General features: G+C 47.8%; 1 protein-coding gene across 1 annotated transcript in view; it reads right to left on the minus strand.

Annotated features, from left to right (window-relative positions):
* The window catches only part of ANXA11 (annexin A11), a 38446-nt gene extending 24955 nt beyond the window's left edge, over positions 1 to 13491 (minus strand). The window contains exon 1 of the mRNA XM_031682322.2: positions 13288 to 13491. The gene's annotated coding sequence lies outside the window, so the exon portion shown is untranslated. The remainder of the gene's footprint in view (positions 1 to 13287) is intronic.
* Positions 13492 to 18280: the final 4789 nt, after the last annotated feature.

Below are 18280 nucleotides of genomic sequence, written 5' to 3' on the forward strand. Positions count from 1 at the left end.
TTCACCACTTCCGCATGGGGAACTGGCGAGGCTGCTCCCAGTTACTGCACCTGATCAGAAGGGCTCCTCAGGACCCAACGAGAAACAGCGCAGGAGGAACCAGCAGATGTTAATCAAGCCCAGGTCCCAGAGTGTCAGAGGCCTTCTTGCTGTCCCCACTTAGCTCTCAAGGCCCCCCATTTCCTGCACAGTCCAACCCAAGTGCGGCTTCTCCAGGATTGCCTGGGCCTACCGGAGCGCACCCCACTCCAAGCCCGGCGACAGGTACTGTCTGTACAACGCAACCTGTCAGCAGCTCAGTTGGAAGGGAACTTGGGGAGCTCCTTCTCTAAACCCTTCCCTTGTCTGCTGGGGAAGGGGAAGGGGAAGGGGAAGGTGGGCAGCTCATCCAGGGCACACAGCCTAAGTTATCACTGGGTCTCATAACATCCAGTCCCAAGTTCTCTGCAGGTCCTTCTACCATCCCCAGTTACTCTCTTTCCCACACTCTAAACCAGTTCCCCCATTTTCCCGCAACCCACACTCCCTCATCGAGAGCCACAAACATCACAGGGCAGTCACAAGAGACTTCTCAGCTCTGTCCTGTGAATTTTATCTACAGCCCACACAGCCTTGATAGCATCTTCTAACACTGCTTCTGGGCAGCCAGGGCAACACACAGGGTCTGGAGACCAACGACAATGGGTCCAATTCTAGCTCTGCCACTTGCCGGCTGAGTGGCCTTGGGCATGTGGCTTGACCTCTTTTATCCTTTCTCCTTACCTATAAAACCGGGGAAAATGCATCCATCTTACTACATGGCGGTGAGGGTCTGATGCACTGATACATACACATAAACCTATCCACCATGTAGCTTATTAGCATATAGTAGATACTCAGTTAATTTTAACTTACTCCCTAAGAAGCTTTAGCCTAGGATAGCTAGGGTCTGGGTCCTAACACCACGACTTGCTGTGTGACATTTGCAGGACAACTAACCTCTCTGAACCTCCAAGTTGTCTGCAAAGGTATGACCTGTCCACCTACCTTGGAGTTACTATGAGGACTGAATGAAGCAAGAACAGGGAAGACCTTTGTAAAGTACAGACAGTTCTCTCCACTGTGATCAACTCTGCCAGTGTTGTACTCTCACAAGTGGCTAAAGAGGGCAGGCTCTGATGTTTAGAGAGTGGGGAAAAGGGTCATCAAACACCCTGAACATACACCCACACTTGTTCAGTGTCTACCAGGTGTCCAGCCCACACAGTGAGGCGGGGAGCCTAACCAGTCGTTATGGTCACAAGTGCTTCAGGTCAAGGTTGGGAAGGGGGAGAGGGGAGTGCTCTTCAAAGCCTGAGGTCAAGGCACCATCAGGTTCCTTGATTAGATCCATCAAAAATACTCCCAACAGACAGCTGACACCCTGATCCCCCAGAATCTGTGCCTATGTTGCCCTACATGACAAAGGGGCTTTGCCGATGTGAATAAGGTTACTACCCTCGAGATGGGGAGATTACCCTGGATTATCCAGGTGGGCCCATGAGTCCTTTCCAGGCTGTGTTAAGGATGAAAAGAAAGAACAAGGAAAAATTAAGATGAAAAGGGGCATAAGAAGCGTGACTGGGATTCCACCCATGCAGGAAGAGGGCCAGAAGCCAAGGGGTGCAGAAGACAGTCTCTAGAAGCTGAAGACAAGGAAACAAACTCTCCCCCAAAGCTTCCAGGAAAAACCTGGAACCTATAACCCTGCCAATAAACACCAGGAGATGCACTAGACAAAAACGCACAACAGAAAAGTCATGTGCTAAAACATTGTAGCCACAGTGGTAAACAGTAGGGTGGTTCCTCAAAAAATGAAGCACACGACCCAGTAATTCCCCTACTGGGTCTGTACCCAAAAGAACTAAAAGCTGGACTCAAACATATTGGCACACCAATGTTCACAGCAGTTATTATTCACAACAGCCCAAATGCCCATCGACAGATGAGTGGATAAACAAAATGTGGTGTATCCACAACAGAATAGTATGCAACCTTGAAAAGGAAGGGAATTCTGACACATGCCTCAACAGGGCTGAACCTTGAGGATGTTATGCTGAGTGAAATAAGCCACAGAAGGATAAGCACTACATAATTCCACTTATATGAGGCACCTGGAGCAGTCAGATTCAGAGACAGTAGAATGATGGGTGCCAGGGAAGGGCTGGGAGAAGAGTGGAATGGGAGGGGTTAGTGTTTAATGGAAACGGAGTCTCAGTTTTGAAAGATGCAAAGTTCTGGAGCTGAGTGGTGGTGGTGATTGCACAGTAATGTGAATATACTTAAAGCCAGTGAACTGCATACCTAAATGTGATTTAAATGATAAACTTTATGAGGTGCATATTTTACTACACAAAAAAGCTGTGTGGTTTTAAGCCACTAAATATAGATAATGTCTCTGTTGCAGCGGCAACAGAGAATGAATACACACAGCAACCACTGCTCCTCTCCATCCCCCCCAGGTCCTTCCATCGGGTTCTCTCTGAAAAGGCCTCTGCTCTCTCTGTGTAAGAGATCAGTGCACAAGTCTACCTCATTCCGCAAGCTTTCTAAGACAAGGGAAGCAATAAACCCAAGGCCACAAAAAAAACCCCACTCCACCCAAGAAGGGAGAGAGAAACCCAGAGCTCACATCTCCTGGGAATAAGAGCTCAATAAAGCTTTACTTGCTTGTATTATCAGTCAACATGAGTCACCATGGTGAGACCTGGGGCCTGTGTGTTCTGTGTGGCCAGCCCAGACACACCCAGCCAGCAATGCAAATATTCTTGGGAGGAAAAGGTGGGCACTGTGATGTGAGGGCGGGATGATCATGCCCAGCCAGCCAGGACCAAGCAACTGGGACACCAGAGGTCACGCAGCCCTAGAGATGACTCAGTTCACTCCCACCCCACCTCAGCATCCCTGTCACAAATGGAGAAACTGACAACCAGAGAGGGGAAGTGACAGGCCCAGGTGACAAAGCAAGAGCCTCCCAGGGCTGACTCAGGACTCCCACCACTTCCTGACCCCAAGCCAAGAGCCCACTGTCCAAAAGGCAGGATCCCAGCCAATCCCTGGGTTTTCACCAGCATCTCTAGAGGGAGGTCCAGATTTTGTGGAGCCTGAAGCCTACATAATCTTAGGAGCCCTCTTTCAGCAGCTGATTTAGAAGACTTTTTTGCAAATTCTACAAAACTACATGACTTTGTGAACTCCCTGCTAGGGCCCCTCCCTCAGCCTTGGAAGGGCCACATGCAAGTGATGGGGGTGGGGTGGTTTGAGGGTTTGAACCTGAAGCTTAAGTTTCTTTATCTTTACACTAATTCCATCTCTGGGCTCAGAGAGGCACCCAGCACTCTGGGCTACACTCCCTGTGGCACAGGAGGGAAAATAAAGTCCGGGCCTGCACCGGGCTTTCCCTCTAGCTAGGGAGATAAACACAAAAGAGCAGTTTCAGGATAATACCCAGAATGTGTTTAAGAGCCACTTCCAGGCAGAATGGAGATTAAGGCTGAGACTCAGGAAATGGCTCTTTGAGAGCAGGGAGGAGAGGTGGGAGGACACCAGCTTCTCTCTGATGGGCCCTGGCAAACCTAAGGCTCCCCCCTGTATCTCTCCCTCGCCCTTAAACGAGTGAGCCTGCGAGGGATCCGTGGTTGTCAACTTGTGCTGCCCAGAACCTGGAGCTCCCTGGAGGTTCTGGAGTTCACAAACATTTATTTTGTTGTGGGGAGGGGCGGGATGAGGCTGCAAAAGAGTCTCTCCAATTTAAATTTTGTTTTAAGTTAAAAAAATTGGAGTCCTGTCAACAAGGGTTCCACATCCCCACGTGGTGGCACACAGTGAGCTGCTGCACCTGCATCCCGGGTGCCTGCTCTGGCTGCCCACTGTCCCCACCTGGGCTGTCCCTGCAGGCTCCTGTATTTGTAATGAATGGAACAGGCGTTCACCCAGGGCCCTGCCACGTAAGATGGGATGAGCCATCTCACCTTTATATGCAAGTCAATCACAGCTCCTCTCTCACAACAAATTGCGGGGAGAGGGGTGGCAGACCAGACTAAAGGTCTAAAGGCAGCAGGGAGTCCCCGGGCCTCTATCAGGGAAGCCCTGATACTGCCCAGTCCTGGGACAGTCTAGCTGCCTTTGGAAAGGCCCAGTGTTTCAAACCTATAAGACTTGAGAGAGTAGCTATTTCAGCTCCAAGTGGCTGAGCACTCCTGCTCTGCCTAGAATGCAGTGCTTCAAATAGCACTCATCGAGGGCCACTCTTCTAATGGTGACAAAGTCCCCAGACAGCCTTGTTCAGCTGGAAGCTGAAAAGAAATCCCTGTGAGAGCCTACAGATAACTCTGGAGGAGAAGATGCTCTCTCAGAACTCAGGTGGGGCTGGCCCCTGTGGAGGAGGGAGCCTAAGGCCTGCCAAAGGGCCCTGGGCCAAGAGTGACACTGTGCATTGCAAGAAAACAGAAGGTCCCTAGAGGTCTCCAGGTGCTGGAAAGAATGCAGGAAATGCATGTCTGTAGCTCAGCCAAGCCGATACCTCAGCGCTTCCCATCTTCAGGACTTCTGATCCTAAAGCAGCCTGTCCTCGTCTCCTTTACACCTTCCTTAAGCCGAGTTCGACCCTGGCCTGCCTTTAAGCCAGAAGCAGCCTCACTTCTTTCAGGAAGCCCACCCTGATCTCTCCACCCACAACGATGACCACTCTTTCTGGAACATACCAGCACTTGGCCTAAAATGTTTTTTATGTCCTCTAGTGTTCTAAAAATACTCCTCCTTTTCCAGTACCTACTACAGGCACACACATTACCTCATTAACCTTCACGATGATCCAGCAAGATAGACATTATCTCCTCAAGGGAATCAAGGCTCAGGTGATTCTTGACAAGCAAGGATCACACACCTGACTAAAGCCAGAGCGAAAATTATTTTTTTCCAGGCCTCCCAGCAAGAGAGTCAGTGCCTGGGCTGTAGGACAGGGCTCTCCTCTCCTCCACCGGCCAGCATGGGGCAGGGCACGGCGAGGTCCCTGACACATATCGACAGGACACCAGTGGACCCTGACTCATCTCTTTCACATCCTGGTGGCACCTGTTCCAATGACCTCTTTGGTCGGAGTTTCTGGTACAGAGGCGCCAGGAATTCTGGGGGCAGAGAGAACTTATCTCAGACGTTCCCCTCCCATGACAAGGCCGGACCTCAAGGGATGTGAGAGGAGTTGGAACATCCCTGACTCTGCTGGGGCACCGCCTCACCTCTGAGCTGTGGGTGGCGGGTGCCGTCAAGCCCCTGGGCAGCACTCCATCAGCCCTGACCGTGCTTTCCCTGGCGCTGAACAAAAACCTATGCAATGTGCTGTTAAACATTCAACCGCCCCCTCCCACCAGCCCACACCCAGGAATCAAGAATAGCTGGAACCCACGCCAATCATTAGCCAGGCAGTGCCTCAAACTGCCCCCCGAGGCTGGAACCTGGGGTGGCCCGGCCTGGAGAAGCTCCAGGCAAAGCAGGCAGGGAGAGAGGCAACGGCCAGTGCCCAGACCCCACCAAGGGGCTGAACTTGAGCAAGCAGGTTCAAAAAGACACCTCTTAGGAATAAAGCCAATTCCCAGTGCACTGGCCCCTGGATTACACAGAAATCCTACAACATCAGAGCTGGAAGGGGCCTTCAGAAGATCCTCTGCTTCAACCGGCTTATTTTCCAGAGTGGGAGCCGAGTCCTGGGGAGCAGGCCCGCCTGGGGTCCCAGGACCAGCTGGGGCAGGACAAAGACTCAACCACCTTTCTCGACCTCCAGGCCAATGCATCACAGCCCAGGCCAGCTCCCCGCCACTCACACACTTCTGGGTGCCATTCCACCTTCCAGGGCTGGAGAATGGCCTCAGAAACGTAAAGGCTACCCTGGGAAAGCCAGAATGAGAAAGGGACCCTGCTGCCTCCCGCTAAAGCCCCACACGATCATCCGCAGAGAAGGCATCATCTGCGGGGGCACTGCATCTCCCCAGGCTCCTCCGTGAGTTAACAACAGCAGAGAGCAGCGGTTGGTGGCCACTTGTTCCGATCTGTATGGGGGATTAGGAGCCTCGCTGACCATCAGCCCAGCTCAGTTCAGGGTTCATGTGGCCTCTGCCCCCAGGGTCTCATGGAGATGGTCTACACCTGGATGTGTAACACTTGGAGCTGAGGAAGGTGAGTTGGGAGGGGAAAGCACAGTACAATACTCTCCATCCCAAAGCTGGGTCTTGGAGGGAAACACCCCCATCCCCATCCCGAGGGGCCGAGATCAGGAGGTGGCTCCAAGTGGCAGGATGCACGGCTGCCAGACTGGACTATCGGGAACAGCCTGGAAGCAGCGATGACCCTCAGAGCATCGGCAAAGTAGCAGCAGCGACGTGCCTGTCCAGTTACCAGCCCACGGGCCCGGAGGCTGTGGTGCCTTGCACTGCCTGCTGGCCTGCCACTGTCATGAGACACCAGTCCCCTTTCCCAGCCCAAGGAAGGCTGCCTTAGCCAATGGCAAAACTGACACGCACAGTCATGGTTTCTGGTTGAGAACAGCAGTGGGTGGTGTTCCAGAAACTTCTGGTTGCTCCCGCCCGCAACCATCTGCCCCCTTTTGCTTCCATAACAGAACATTCACTGCAGCCTGGCACGTGGCAGCCCCAAATACGGACCGTGTTTCTGAGCATCCCTGGCAGCTAGGCAGGGCCCTGTCAGGAAGTCAGCTGTCCCGGGCTGAGCAGGTATGGGAAACACCTAGAGCAGCACCACCCACCCGTGTGGGCCCCAGACTGACAGCATCAGCACAACCTGGGCGCCCGTCAGAAGTGCAATTTCTCGGGCGTTACCACAGACCTCCTAAATCAGAACCTCTAGGGGTGGGGCCCAGGAATCTATTTTAACAGACCCGCCAGGTTATTATTAAACATGCTCGTTTGAAAACCAAAGCCCTGGAGAATGCTGGGAGTGACTTTACGTAAGCAGCCTGATGCCTGGACAACCTCATAGAACAGACACTTATTAACCCTGGATTCCAATTTCTGTAGAAAGAGAGAAACTCCTCTCTTAAATCAAGACCAAACTTGAATCCAAATGCAGGTAGGTGGGGAAGAGGAATGAAGAGAAACTTAACCAAGACAGCAGAAATCAGGACAGAAATATCACTTGAGTATAATAAACAATAAACAGAAAATAAGACGCTGAATTCTCTACCAAAGACAGAAACTAGCAAATTCAGCTTGTTGTTATTATCACTGCCTTCTACCATCTCCCCCCACCTCCCAGTCATGTGCTGATTACAAGAGAAACTTCAAGTGAGAAAGAAAAATTAAAAATTAAGGCAAAGACATATTAGAAAAATACAAAGAAAAACTAGAAATGGAAATACCAATATTAAAAACATGTTGAGGACTTCCCAATAATCCTGCTTCTGCAGGCTAAGGGTTTTTTCCAGCCATTTGTTGGCCATTTGCCTTTATCTGGAAACAAAGAACTTGAAAACCTGCTCGCCAGGATTTCATGGGTCCACAAGGCTTAGGCCATTCCAGTCTCTTGAAATAGTTTGCGTGACTTAAAGCACAAGCATAGAAAAGAGCGTAAGACTTGGGACCCAGGTCTTTATATCCAATGTCTGGCCCTGGGACACTTCTGTGTACTATTCTGTCATATCCCTTGGGGAAAAAGAGCAAGTCCACCTTGCTGCCGCAAATGAGGAAGGAAACGTGTAACTGCAAGTCAGAGCCGTCCATCTCCTTGGACGTAAGGCATGGGGGGCAGGGAGTGGGAACCAGCTGTAAGGGCATGGTACCCAGGCCTGGCCCTGGGCTCTGCAGGCAGATCTTTTTATCCATCCCTCCTAAAAACCTGGCTTCCATCGGAACCACTGGGACAGGCAAGGATGGGGAGCTCACAATAATCGGGGCGCTGAGAGGCAGGCAGGGGCCTTATTACTACCACTCTGCATGACCCTGAGTGGACTCTAAAGGACATGGCTTAATTCCCTGACTGCCTGCTGCCTGTACATTTCTGAGCCTTTCACTCACTATCTTATAAAATGCACTGAGTTAACAATTTTAGGACTGTAAAGAATAAGGGATTCTCCCAGATTCTTGGCGATATTCACTCCTAAAACACAGATAATATGGAATTTAGGGCCAAAGGCCAAAAACATTAAATAGCAACAAATGACCCCAGGTATAATTCACAAAGACAAGCTTGGTAAACTTGCATAGATCAAACATGCATGCCAAATCCGTAAATCCAGAACAAATATAAATCGACCTTGATTTTAAAATAGATTAAAATGAGAGTTTCAGATCCAGCTCTCAGAATTTGATAGATCGATAAGCAAAGCCGTAGAGGGCAAACTCAAGATCACAGATGTCTCTGAAGTCTGTGTCCACAGAGAATACAAGCCCATGCACTTTTTCATATTGATTGTGTAGCTGACCACAAAGAAAATCTTAACACAGCCCGACAAGAAATTTTGCCAATCACAATCACTAATAACCCAATAAAGTTAGCAGTCAACATTAAAATAGGATCATACCCCCGACAAAACTACTGAGAAATTCAGGATGCCACCTTCTAATAAGTCCTTGGAGTAAAACTTATCTACATAATAACTAGAAAGCCATGGAAAGATGAGCATTTCATACCAAGGCCAGTCGGCTACTGTTGTACTCAGAAGAAAATGTTGAGCTTCACGTGCTTTTTTAATTAGAATAAAAGACTAAAAATAAATGAACCAATTAGTTAAAAGTAGAGCAACAAAATAAGCCAAAAGTAAGAAGGAATAATGATAAAGGTTGAAATTAATGACCAACAAACAGAAAAACAGGTAGAAAGGATACAAAAAAATTATTTAGGAATAATTTCCAAATTATGTGACATATATTACATGAGGTATATAGAGAGAGCTTTCCAGCATATCCAGTTAGAATCCCATTCTTTTTTTTTTTCAGAAAACTAAAAGTATTTATTTTATAAATCAATACTTTTGCTTTTTAAACTTTTATTTTCTCTTATGAAATACTCCTGTTTTTCCTACCTTAGTAATTCATATCCTTTTTCACCCATTTGCTAGAGTTAAAACGTTAGGTTTCAACACTAATTTCTTCCTTTTCCTCTCCATTTGTGACCAATTCATTCGCAAAGCCTTTCGGATCTGTCTCTTGATATTTCTTTTTTTTTCTTCCAGTTTTATTATGTAGAATTATTATAGTTCGACTGCACATGCACATTATATTGCATGTAAATACATATAAACAGTATACTGCACTTTTTTTTTAGTTTTCGTATATGTACTAATTATTGTTTCTAAGAGCAGATTGGATCTTTAGCTTTTTAAACTTACATAGTTATCAAAGGAATAAAGCCAACCACAAAATAAGAATCAACAGAATGCGGTAATCCAATCATAAAGGACAGTCAAATGTGCTTACACATACAGAATCCCATTCTTAATATTTGGTAGACATTCTATATTCCAAGGCCTGTAACCTGTCCCTGATTTGGAAAACTTAGTATCATAAAAACGGCAACTCTTCCTCATAAATAAATACATTCGACATTCCAAACAGGATCCTATAGATTGTTTACTCCAACACTGTTTCAAATTATAAAAACAGTCAACAGTCTCTGTACCCATCAACAAGGGAAAGGTTGAACAAATTATTTTACATCTGCACTACAGAGCAGCCAAGGGACAACCTAGTGGGGGTGGCCTCTGCTTTTGTGCTCACAGCACAGGGCTAGGCAACCAGTGGGTACTCACTAATGCTGAATCCAATAGAAACATCCCTTGTCATGGCTTCCTAAAATATCTGTGACCTTTTAGAAGGACACAGGCAAGCTCACATGCGCTATCACCAGCACCGCCACCACACACACCCTTTTCCCCCAGGGATGCCACTGCCCAGGTTTCGTCAGCCCTATGCTCCCACCGCCTCCCTGTTACCAGCCTCTGAGTTTCTCCCTGTCCCTCACTCAGGATTGCCTTCCATCTCACTGTCCTCTAAGCCAGCCTCTCCCCACGCTATAGGTAAGGGCTGGAGGTACCTGACTTCCCTCCCAATTTCAGGAGCAATTCCTCCCCCATTTCTCTGCTAAGGCAGCAGAACCTTCAGAAGCAAAAGCCCCTGGAAGACTAGACCCTAAGAGATCACAGAGCCAGGAATCAGCCACCTGCACACTCCACCCCTAGCTTCAAGGTTCCTCGAAGGAACACACCCAAGATATCAACATCGCCATCGCCAAGCCACCCTCTAACTGATCTCAAACCCCTTTTACAAACATCTTCTCACCAGATTCTGCAAACAACCACCTGAGGTGGGCATTTTACCATCTAGAACACTGGGACTCTGTGTGGCTCTGTGGCTTTACCAGGGTACCCAGCAGGGATGAGCACTCTGTCTTTTGACCCCTTTAATTTCTCATGTCAGGAGCAAAGCCAGTCACTGTTCAGGCTACACTGTCAGGATCCTCCCAAACACAAACCACCACGTGATGTCAGCCCTTTAATTCGTGGGGTACCTGAATCAGGGTCAGCAAGCCTAATGTGGTATGGTTTCAGGAGTTATTAGAAAGCTCCGATGAATTTCAACAACTCTTTTTAAAAATGCAAATTCACAACAAGGAAATTCCAGTTTTTTCATTTCCCCTAAGAGCTTTCCTATCTAGGTATCCCTCAAATTGCTGATGTTCTGCAGGCAGTGGGTTCACAGGTGCTGTACAGAAAAATCCAGAGAAACTGGAGTCGGTCTGCTTGGCTGTGACTGCACAGCACACCTACACACAGAATCTTCGCCAGTGCCCCCCAGGACCAAGTGCCAGGGACTGCTTCAGGCTTGAGGGGGAAGGGATGGCAGCTGAGAAGAGGAAGAGGTGACCCAGGAAGAAGGAGGGGGAGCTCCAGAGAGGCCCTGGGTCCTCTGAACATCAAGCCGTCAGCACAGATTCCATTTCTACACTCACCTCCTGCCCACACTGGCTTCCCCTCACCTCCTCTATTCTGCAGTGAATTCCCAAGAAAAACCCACACTCACCTATTTTTGGCTCAGTTCTCACTCCTACCATCCCAAAATACCCAGCCTCCTCAAATCACATGGCCAAGGCATCACTAATCGATCTTGACCTTCTAGGTACAGCAATCCAGGATGAGCCGTCTACCACCCTGGCCCCGGAAACAGAAAGGAATCAAAGGAAACTGCTACTTGGCCTCTCAGTCAGTTCCTACTCCCACCTCTCAGTCTGGACTCAGAACTTCCATCTCACTCTCCCCACTTTTTTTTTTTTTTCTGCTTATCCAAATTCAGCTTCCAAGGTCTAATATTTTAACAACAGGGAAACTTTACTTCCCTGGCCTGCCTCTTTCACTCAGCTAACATCTGCTGAATACCTACATTAGGCAAGGTCCATCCTGGGTGCTCTGACACCAAAAGATGAATGAGAAACAGCCCCCACCCTCCAGAGACCAAGGACGGGGCAGAGATAAGACGTGTGGCCACACAATTAGTACTGCAAGGCCAGTATTGAGAAGTGGTGTCAAAGGAGTGGAGAAGGAAGACTGTGGGGACTCCCAGCATGTCTTGTCCCTTCCTGCTTGGAGCAGGCACCCTCCCAGGAGGGTGATGAATAACGGGCAGAAATGAGGGTTAGAGGGCAGAACAGCCTGAGCTAAGACAGAGGAACGAGTCAGGAGAGCAGTTCAACTTGGCTGGACCTTCAGCTGCATGAGGGGAGTGATGGTTATTATTATAATTGTATTGTTGACGCTTACAGATGATTACTTCTGCGCCAGGCTCTGCTGAGAGCTTTATGTTTAACCTGGGTGACGTCCACCTGGACACATGGGTATGGTGCACCAGCTACCACCTGTTCGGATCAATGCCCCAGCTGTATGGTTGTTAAGTATAATTAAGTCATTTAATCCTCACAATAACCCTGTGAGGTAGGTATTATTATTACCCCCATCTTAAAGATGAGGCAACCAAGGCTCAGAGACTAATAAGAGGTGAGATTCGGGAGGAATGCAGGAGCCTGAGGTACCAAGGTGCCAGCTAACTACCCCGGCACCTCCCCTGGCCTCTCTCGTCAAGGAACACCTTGTAGCACGGAGAGTGCCTTGAGGGAAGGGGCCTGTTAATCCTCCCGGAATCCCCAACTGACTGAAACAAGGAAGGATTGAAGGAACACAATGAGAGCCAGTCAGGAGGGAGCAAGATAACACACCCTGCCTGTCCAGCTCCTGGACTCAGCCTGGCACTGCCCTGCAAGCTTTTGTTCCTGCTGAGGGGTGGGTGTGACAGAGGCTCACCCCTCACAGGGCCACTCCATGCCCAGGTCAAGGCCGCAGGAAGCAGAGTGAAGGCAGGGAGGGAAGGCAGAATGGCCAGCCACCACAGATATGCTGGGTCTGTCCAAAAACAATCTCCAAAGAACGGTCACTGATTAGAAGGGCAGGGACAGAAATGTGCCTGGCAGACCGTTCCCAGGTTCGGTTGGAACGGGCTGGCTTAGCTTCTCCTCTATAAAGTCCCAAGCTGATGAACTTCACAACTCTTCTTTAAGCCAATAGACAGGTTTCTACCTTTTTAAATCTTCAGGGGGCTGGATTGAGCCCAGGGTGGGTGGTAAAAGTCCAAGAACCCCTCCCTGAAACTGTAGCTCAAGGTTGGAGATGGGGGAAAGGCAGAGCAGGTAAACACACAGCACCTGGGATGGATCCCGCATTCTCTCAAATAAAGTGCCTTACAAATCAACTCCAACACTAACAGCTCCCAGGAATTTGTCTTTCCAGTTCCGGAGGAAAGTTCCTGAAGGCAGCCTCCTCTACTAGCTCGCCTCAGCACAAGCCATTCCCGGAAGGACACACGCAGTCCCGAGAACTCAGCGGAGTCAGAGCGGTCGTGGCCACTGGCCATCCCTGCACTAGCCAGTCGCCTTCTTGTCGCAGGTCCACCCGGTCCGAAGCCGGCCCCAGCCAGCTGAGCCCCTGACCCAGGCACAGCGGCACAATCCCGTGGCCCTCCTGGCCGGAGGTGGGGGGGGGGCAAACTGTGCACCGCCAATCCACAGGGAGGGCAACCCCCCGTCTCTGACAGAGCTGGGCAGCCAGGCCGACGCAGCCCGTCCGGGACAAGCCCGACAGCCGTCCCCTTCCCCCCATGCTGTGCAACCAGGAAGCCGCAGGGCCGGGAGGGGAAGCGGGGCGGCTCGGGGCTTCCTGTAGGGGGCCGCGGAGCCCTGCCACCGCGCCGTCCTGTGCCCCGGGGAACCCTCACTCACCTGGCCACTGGCCACGGGGTGGGGGACCGCGAGGGGCGAACAGGGACGCGGGCAGCAGCAGCTCTCTCTGCAGGCGTCCCGGGCGCGGAATCTCGGACTGGCCTCGAGTTTTGTCCCACTCCCGCTCTCAGGGCGATCGGGACGGCGGGTTCCGCAGCCGTCAGGGCGGGGCGGGAGGAGGAGCCCGCGGGTCGGAAAACTCCCGGGCCCGCGGCCCCAACACGCCCCGGGGCGGAGCCGCGCGCCAGGGGCAGGACGGGATGGGGGCGGGGCTGGCCGGAACCGATGGGCGTGGTCTGAACGCGGTCCCGCCCCCAGGTGAGAGAGGGCTTGAGCCCTCAGGCTGCGAGCTGCCTCTCCCAGCTCCTGGAGGAAGTTACAGGCCTTCTCTCGCCAAAGGACACCACAGGCGTCCTTATGTCATGACAAAAATATGATACAAATCCTGGTTCAGGGATATTTTATGAAATACTTGACCAGTACTCCTCAAAATTGTCAAGGTCATCAAAACCAAGAAAATCTGAGACACACACTTTCACAGCCAAGAGAAGCCTAAAGAGAAAAACTAAAAGTAACATAGTATCCTGGATGGGATGCTGGAAAAAGGACAGTAGATGGAATCCGAACAAAGTATGGAGGTTAATTAATCATAATGCATCAATATTGGCTCATTCATTGTAGCAAAACATCATGCTAATAAAAGATGTTAATAATAGAAAAAACGAGTTTACGAGAACTCGATTTGAAATTTTTCTGTAAATCTAAAACTATTCTAAAAAATTGAGTTTATTTTTTGAAAAAAGTTCACACATATATGAATGTTTATTACACTTAATAAATCTTTATAATATATATTAAATATTTAAGAAAAAATTTTAACTTAGATTCACTCTTCACTCCCCCAGTACACTTTTTAGGAGTGCCTTTCTCACAGTTAGATGTGCTGTTTATAAAACGGTATTGTAGAATTTTTCTGCAAACCATGCCTTTTTACTCACTGTAACTTAAAGGGTCTTTGTATGCAAGGGCACCTGGGTCAACTTGAGTCTTCCTAACCACTGCATAACATGCGTGATCTTGCGAGTCACCATTCTTTACCACTTAGTTCTTTACGAAAGGACATTTAGGTTGTTGCCTGTTTGAGGCTGTTAAAATTTTTTAAATAAAAAACAAAAAGCTGCTGATCCAAGTTGCATTTTTAATAGCGCAAGGAGTGGGACTGGACTGGTCGCGCAGCAGGCCGAAAAGGAGGCAGGGGTGCGGGTGCTGGGCGTAAGCCGTGCCCTCGGGCAGCCATGGCCGCCGCCCAGCTACGAACCCTGGGGGTCCAGTCATCTTCCACAGCCTCTCCAACACCCCCGCCGCCCCCAAGGCGCGGCTCTTTTTCGGGGCTGGACTGCATTTTTTGGAGATGATTGGGCGAATGAGGGTGAAACTCAGGCCAAAGCCTTGGGAGCGGCTCAGAGGAAACCGCCACCCCCCTCCCCGCCTCGCCCCGGAGCAGAAAAAGAGCGTTAGGTCAGAGGCACAAGGAGGCTCTCCCAGGGTTGTTATTACTCTAGTGACGGCGCCCACAGCGGCACAGTAGCAGGAGTAGGAGCACGCGCCGGCTTGAAGCCCCCCTTCCCCCCGGAACTGGAGGCATTCCGCCGGGGCATCCGTTCCCAGGAGCTCTCTCTGGGCTGGAGGTTTCATCCGGGAGGGTTACCCGGCACTCACCCAGCCCCTCTGCCTGACACCCTGCGCCCTTGCCCCGCGGTCCCCTGCTCCCAGGTGGCCGCAAAGGCGAGCTTCTTTGAATGGCTCATTTTTCTTGTGGCTGAGCGAATGTTTCTTTAAATACCATATTTAAAAATAATAAACAAATCATCTAGGGTGAAATTCCTTCTATATGTAACAAACTTTCCTGCCTCAGAACTAAGTCTTGCGAGGCTAGAATGGTGAATAGCAACCACTGTGTTTTTTTATGGCTCAGTGGGAACACCACGTGGGGGGAAAGACTCTAGATTTGGTGTTCAAACACCTGGGTTGTAGCTCCAGTTCTGACACTTGGAAGGGATGCGTTCTCCAAGCCTTGGTTTTCTTGCCTATAAAATTTTCAAAATGATCTATAAAAAGTCGTAAAGTAACCTCTGCTTCATTGTTGCTCAGGGCTGATGCAAACGTCAAATGAAGTAGGGGAAAGTAAGTGCCCTGTGAAAAGGTCACGTGCTGTAGAGCTCTGAGTACTGTAATATAATCTTTCTTAACACTGATTCGTTCAACTGACATGGTTGAATACAGCCAATGTAACCCAGCCCGTGACCCGCCCTGTGCTGGGTGCCACGGAAAGAGGTACAAAAGAAAACCCCCGTGCTCTAAACACAGCTCTCCTCTAATAGAGAAAAAATTAAATCGTAAATACCCCCACACAACAGAGGCTTGTAAAGAGGATCTCTGGGGTAAATGAGAGGCAGGTGAGAGACTGGGATCCAGGAAATCAGCAGCTCCGTCTCTCCAGACTTTGCAAAGAATCTCCCTCTAATTTTTAAAATTATGTCAATTCTTAAAAAAAAATTATCTATTGCTTTAATTCCTGCTTTTACCGTTGTAATTTTGTTCCTTCTACATTCTTTGGGTTTACTCTGGTGTTCTTTTTCTGGTTTCCAGAGTTGAACATTTAGGATCATTTATTTTCAGAATTTTTGTTGTTATTTTCTGATATTTATATAAGACTATAAATCTCCCTCTAAATCTTGCTTTAGCTACATATCACAAGTTTTAATATGCCATGCTTTTGTTATTTCTTAATTATAAATATTTTGGTTTGTTCTATTAGGATTTTATACTTAATTCATGGACTATTTAGAAGTGTGTTTTCCAATTTTTTTTCAAAGTAATGGCTTTTTAAAAAACATTGTATCATAGATTTCTATCCCTAATGCTTGGAGATGAGAAAATGTGCTCTTTTTAGAATTTATTAAGACTTTCTGTTGCCTCATATACAGACCTTGAATGTCCCAGTTTTTGTGAATGTATATTCACTCTTTACATGTGCAAGATTCTATCTCTCCATCCAGGTGGCTACCTGATTATTTAGATTGTTTATATCCTGAGGGTTGGTTTTTTTTTTTCCCCATTGTTCAATCCTTGATTTGTGAGTGATTTAACACTTTCAACTTTTTTTGTAGTTTGTCAATTTCTCCCTATAATTTGGTCTGATTTTACTTTATAATGTTGGGGGCACATTATTAAGTTCCAACCAGTTCATAATTGTTTTATCTTTTGGTGACTTATTTCCTTTTCTTACTCTTCTCCTTAAAAAGATTATTATGCCTGCTATTAACATTGCTATCTAAGACAATATTTGTATAGTATACATTTTCACTCTTACAATATTGTTCTTTAGGTTTTTCTCTTGGAAATGACATACAACTTTTTTTTAACAAGATTTAAAAAATAAATCTGAGTATCTGCTTTTAATTGATGAGTTTAACCAGTTTATACTGATGACTATAGAAATACTGGGACTTATTTCTGCCCCTTTTTTGTTGTTTTATATATGTGTGTGTGTATATATATATATATATATCATCAGGATTGATATTCAACTAGAACAAGCTGATACAATAAACTGAAATTCCTTCATCCTATTTGGTAAATAGCTGTTGCCTTGAGACCTTATAGTGCCCCCACCCCTGACCTTCCCCTGCTCTAAGAACAAAAGGGGCAATTATTGTCACACAGAGGTCCTCCAGGACATTTTCTAAGGCTCTAATTAGTCAGCAAACAGGCCACACAGGCGGCTTAATATTTTATATCATGTGACATGTGCTTTCTCTTTGTTTCTTTTTTCTCTTTTCCTACCTACCTTTGGATTGTTTGAATTTTCTTTAAGTAGGGAAGTGACACTAGAATTACAAAAGTATGAATAAATAACTGCTTACTGGATAACTTTGCTAGTATATCCCTCAAGATACTCGAACTTATAATGTCAAAAAATGAACTAACCATCTTTCCGTCTCAACCTACTTTTCCTCTAGGTTCTGTAGCTCAGGGGAGATACCACTTTCTGCCAAGGCATCCAGGCTAGAGCTCTGGGAGCTACTTGATCTCCCCCGGCCAGAATCACCTTCCAAGTCCTGTGCATTAGGAGCATTCACCACGAACCTGCAGGGCCCCTGGTTTCCATGGACTCCTCATCAGAGAGGCTTAGCAATGTTTCACATGTTTCTGTTTTTGTAGAATCTGCAAAAGTAAGCTATTTCAAATGCACAGTTAAGACAGCAAGATTTCTACTCTGATTTCTCCTTCCTCTCAGTTCTTTTCAAGCCCCTCACGTTGCAGTGCACATAGGCATTTGGGGATCTGGCTAGGGAAGGGTGAGCTGAGGACACATTTAGTTTGGGTTTAGTACGCTATGCTTATGTTGTTTGCTGTCACTTCTATGTGTAGTTACGTTACTGCTAGTCCTCCCAGTGTAGGAATGGCTTTTAGGAACATTGTTCTGCCTCAGCCAGTAGAACCAAAGATGGTATCTCAATAATAAACATGTCCTAGGGGGAGAGTAATAGCTCAAGTGGTAGAGCGCATGCTTAGCATGCATGAAGTCCTGGGTTCAATCCCCAGTACCCTCTCTAAAAATAAATAAAACTAATTGCCTCCCCTACTCCCACCAAAATAAAATAATAAATTTAAAAAATTAACAAAATAAATAAATAAACATGTCCTATAGCATCTGTTCTCAGAAATATGTAGATAGTAGAGGAGAAACAAGATTTTACATTTACAGAGCCAGGAATTGGTCTAAGGAAACTTTTTCAACCACCGTTATGTATGAAGTTTTAAGCATGTAAGTCTATTCTCATCCATGCCTATTTAAAATGAAAGTTCTCAAGGAGTAGGCATAGCTCAGTGGTAGAGCCCACACACAGGGCCCTGGGTTCGATCCCCAGTACCTCCACTAAAAATGAAACAAACAAACAAAGTGAAAGTTCTCTCTAGCGAATATACT

The sequence above is a fragment of the Vicugna pacos genome, chromosome 11, assembly GCF_048564905.1.
Source record: "Vicugna pacos chromosome 11, VicPac4, whole genome shotgun sequence".
Taxonomy (NCBI): domain Eukaryota; kingdom Metazoa; phylum Chordata; class Mammalia; order Artiodactyla; family Camelidae; genus Vicugna; species Vicugna pacos.